General features: G+C 42.0%; 1 pseudogene; it reads left to right on the top strand.

Moving 5' to 3' along the window:
* The first annotated feature begins 254 nt into the window (after window positions 1–254).
* LOC104672484 lies at window positions 255–2,813 on the top strand (annotated as a pseudogene).
* Window positions 2,814–5,068: the final 2,255 nt, after the last annotated feature.

Raw genomic sequence — 5,068 nt, 5'->3', positions numbered from 1 at the left:
TACTTATGTTTTGTGGTGAGAACACTTGAAACTTTCAGTGATTTAGAAATGTGCAATGGATTATTATTTACTATATTTGAAAATGTTAGTGATGAAAGTTACCTAATCAGTTGTCACTACCGTATCTAGAAACTGATCTTGAAAATGTGTGATGGCTTTTTTAGTGCCATCTGCTCGTGGAGCCACCACTGCCACCCTGAGTTAACGCCTGTGCAGCTCTGGCCACCTGGCTCCCCATACTAGCTGCTGATATTTGGAGTTCTTACAACATGGCAGACATTGACAACAAAGAACCGTCTGAACTTGATCAAGATTTGGATGATGTTAAAAAAGTAGAAGAAGAAGAAACTGGTGAAGAAACAAAAATCAAAGCACATCAGCTAACCTTTCAGATGATGCAAAATCCTCAGATTCTTCAGCTCTTCAAGAAAGACTTGATGGTATAATAGAAACACCAACAATGTATCCAACAGGATACACTGAAAGCCTGCCTCGGGTAGTTAAAAGACAAGTGAATGCTCTCAAAAACCTGTAAGTTAAATGTGCACATATAGAAGCCCAATTCTATGAGGAAGTTCACAATCTTGAAAGGAAGTATGCCGTTCTCTGTCAGCCTCTATTTGATAAGTGGTTTGAGATTATTAATGCAATTTATGAACCTACAGAAGAAGTGAATGGAAACCAGATGAATAACATGAGATCTCAGAGGAGTTGAAAGAAAAGGCCAAGATTGAAGATGAGAAAAAAGATGAAGAAAAAGAAGATGCCAAAGGAATGCCTGAATTTTGGTTAATTGTTTTTAAGAATGTTGACTTGCTCAGTGATATTGAGAGGTGACAATATGCTAGCAGCCCTCACTCTCAGTGCCTCCTCAGCCTCGTCGTCCACTCTGGTAGTGCTTGAGGAGCCCTTCAACCTGCAGCGGCACTGTGGGAGCCCCTCTCTGGGCTGGCTGAGGCTGGAGTCTCCTCCCTCTGCTTGCCGGAAGGTGTGGAGGGAGAGGCGCCTGTGGGAACCCGGGCTGCCTATGGCGCTCAGGGGCCAGTGCGAGTTCCAGTGGGCAAGGGTGCAGTCTCTGAGGGCCCCGCACACGGAGCGGCAGGCCAGCGCTGCAGACCCAGAGCAGTGAGGGGCTTAGCACTCCGGCCAACAGCTGCAGAGGTTGGGCAGGGTCCCCCAACAGTGCCGGCCGCTGGCGCTGCACTCAAATTCTCACCGGGTGTAGCTGCCTCCCTGCCGGGCAGGGCTCTGGACCTGCAGCCCGCCATCTCTGAGCTCCCCGCACTGCGGTGGGCTCCCTCACGGCCTGAGCCTCCTGGACAGGTGCTGCTGCTGCTCCCATGGCGCCCAGACCCATGGACAGCCCAACGGCTGAGGAGTGCAGGCGGGCTGGGGACTGGCAGGCAGCTCCGCCTGCAGCCCCTGTGCAGGATCCACTGAGTGAATGGGGATCCGTTCAGGATCCCCTGAACGGATGGGGACTTGGAGAACTTTTATATCTAGCCAGAGGATTGTATGTGCACCAATCAGCACTCTGTATCTAGCTAACCTATTGGGGACTTGGAGAACTTTTCCGTCTAGCACTCTGTGTCTAGCTCAAGGATTGTAAAGGCACCAATCAGCACTCTGTGTCTAGCTCAGGGTTTGTAAATACACCAGTCAGTACTCTGTGTCTAGCTCAAGGTTCGTAAATACACCAATTGGTACTCTGTATCTAGCTAACTCTGTGTCTAGCTAACCTAGTGGGGACTTGGAGAACTTTTCTGTCTAGCACTGTGTCTAGCTCAAGGATTGTAAAGGCACCAATCAGCACTCTGGAATTCCACACTGTGGAAGCTTTGTTATTTCGCTCTTTGCAATAAAACTTGCTGCTGCTTACTTTTTGGGTCCACGCTGTCTTTATGAACTGTAACACTCACTGCGAAGGTCTGCAGCTTCACTCCTAAAGCCAGCAAGACCACGAACCCAGCGGGAAGAAGGAACAACTCAAGAGGCGCTGCCTTTAAGAGCTGTATCTCTCACCGCCAAGGTCTGCAGCTTCACTCCTGAAGCCAGCCAGACCATGAACCCACCGGGAAGAAGAAACAAACTCCGGACACACCATCTTTAAGAACTGTAACACTCACCGCGAGGGTCCGCGGCTTCATTCTTGAAGTCAGCGAGACCAAGAACCCACCGATTCTGGAAACAGTATGCTTCAGGAACGTGATGAGCCTATTCTGAAGCACTTGGAAGATATTAAAGTGAAGTTCTCAGATGCTGGCCAGCCCACGAGTTTTGTCTTAGAATTTCACTTTGAAACCAATGAATATTTTAAAAATGAAGTGCTGACAAAGACATATAGGATGAGGTCAGAACCAGATGATTCTGATCCCTTTTATTTTGATGGACCAGAAACTATGGGTTTTACAGGGTGCCAAATAGATTGGAAAAAGGAAAGAATGTCACTTTGAAAACCATTAAGAAGAAGCAGAGAGACAAGGGACGTGGGACAGTTCGTACTCTGACTAAAACAGTTTCCAATGACTCTTTCTTTAATTTTTTTTGCCCCTCCTGAAGTTTCTGAGAGCGGAGATCTGGATGATGCTGCTGAAGCAATCCTTGCTGCAGACTTCGAAATTGGTCACTTTTTACCTGAGTGTATAATCCGAGGATCAGTGTTATACTTTACTGGGGAAGCTACTGAAGATGATGATGATTATGATGAAGAAGGTGAAGAAGCGGATGAGGAAGGAGAAGTAGAAGGAGATGAGGAAAACAATCCAGACTACAAGCCAAAGAAGGATTAAAATCCAGCAGAGCACAAGCAGTAATGAAGCAGGATGTATGTGGCCTTGAGGATAACCTGCACTATAGTACCCTAAACACAACTCTTATTTACTTACAGCCTTATGTTTTTGTATTTTCTTGGTAGACTAGGTTAATTTTTTTAAAGGACAGGAAACTGATATTTTAAAGACCAATTTGTTCTACCTGGCATTTTAACTAGTTTTTCTGCCCGAGATGCTGAATGCACAAATTCTGTCACACATCATGTTCATTCATTGCTACATAATTTGGTTCTTCTGGAATATTTTTATGTGGCCCTTGGAGTACAGCTATGAAAATTAACAACTGTTAAAGGAAACACTTTTTTGTGATTTTTTTCTTGAAGAACCAAAGTATTTTTTCAGCTGGTTGTTGAATAGGGTTAAGTCCACTCAGATTAGCTGTGCCTTTCATTACTTTGTTATAGAAATGCAGTGACTTATACTAAGACAATTCATCATTTTAAAAGAATTGGCAACACAACTATATGGTTAAGAATTTCCAGTATAAGCACACCCAGTAACTGTATTAGATTGTTAATGGCTTATTTTGTTACAGGTGACATAGTTAACCGTAAAGTAACCTGACTTAGTATAGTTACTGGTACCACAGTGAGGTGAATAGAACAGGATTTTCAGAATTTAGACTGAATTTAGCTGTACTTTTAAATTTGACCTCCATTAACTAAGCATCTTTTCTCTGTGGTAGGGGTCTACCTTCTGCTTCCCTGGAAAGGATGAATTTCCATCATTTGACAAGCCTATTTTCAAGTTATTTGTTGTTTGCTTGTTTTTGTTTTTGCAGCCTAAAATTAAAATTTCAAATACAAAAATGAAATGTGTGATGATGCTCTTTTAAATAGCTGTGAAGAAATTATTGTGTGCTTGTTCTTACTTTGTCCCTATTTTGTTGTATAATATTTAAGTAAAAGGAGATTATTTATCCTTATTGAATTTCCAAAACTTATATTTGCATTTACCATTTTTTAATGATAGAGAGAAAAGTTAGTTGTCTTACTTTGATAAGCTTGGCACAGGACCTATCACTTTTTGATGCTTTGGATCAAAATTCTGTCACCAGAATGCTACTAATTAGTTATATGCAAGGAACAACCTAATCACTTTAATACAATGATTTGAAGTGCTACAGGCAGTAACTACTGAACACCAAATCACAGTGTTTTAATTTGTGACATGTTAGAATAATGGGACTTTCTTTAGTATAAATATTCTATTAACTAATCCTTGTGCTGTTAAGTTATAGGGTTTTGACTCATGGGTCTGAAAAAGGCACTGACCCCTGCTAAATCTTGAACATTGATACAGTTGAAGCCCTGTCTTCAGACCCAGGAGAAGCTGACAACCAAAATGAACTTCTTTCAAGAGACACAGGAGTTGATTGTATGGACTGAACTAATAGGGGACTGAAATAATTTTTATGGCTTTTTGTTTGAAACATTGCTGATTCTTGAGAGCCTGGAGAACTTTTTTTTCATTTTGAGTTATCTATAGCATTTAACAATTGAATACAGTATTGTGTTATAAACAGAATTTGAGGCATATTTCTTACTCTGCCTAATTTCTCCAGAATTTGTAAATTATGTGTAAATATTCTTAATTTACAGCAATGTGCTTGTTTGCATAAGTTCAACAAGAACCTGTTTGTTTTTAGAACTGAACACAATTAGAGGAACTGGTCATTTTTCCAGGACTTTGACTGAAATGGCCTTGTGAAAGGTTCCAGCAAGGCCAATTTAGGAGAGCCTATCTGGACAATGATTCTTGCTGCACTTTGTCTGGATAATCAGGCCAAGAGTATGGGACTGAAGTTTATTTTGCAGTCAGACTGGTCCTGCTGAGATTTGTCTTTGGTGGAAGCACTGGACTGGAGAGAGAGATTGTGTTTCAGAAGAAAATGATAGCATTAGATTAACCTTTGAATCCATGCCCCTCCTTAGCATGAGGCAGCCAGAAAGATTAACAACCAGATTCCCCATGACTGAGGCACTGATACATAGAAAAGGGTGACTAAAGCCAACCCAATAGTCCCATAGACAGTTTTTTGTTTGTTTGTTTATTTGTTTGTTTGTTTGGGATAAACATAGAAATTGACCCCTCCGGGCTTAAAGCCTGAAACCTACATTTGTTTTATCTGAGTTCTTTCCTCAGGGGAAGACCCCCTAGGCCTCTCAAAAAGTATCAAAGAACTGAAACTCTTCAGATTATCACAACCAGACAATGAAACACCAGGCTCCTCATTC

Source organism: Rhinopithecus roxellana, chromosome 18 (assembly GCF_007565055.1).
Source record: "Rhinopithecus roxellana isolate Shanxi Qingling chromosome 18, ASM756505v1, whole genome shotgun sequence".
NCBI classification, from domain to species: Eukaryota; Metazoa; Chordata; class Mammalia; order Primates; family Cercopithecidae; genus Rhinopithecus; species Rhinopithecus roxellana.
Note: the sequence above shows the minus strand (reverse complement) of the source record. Positions and strands in the feature narration are given on the sequence as shown.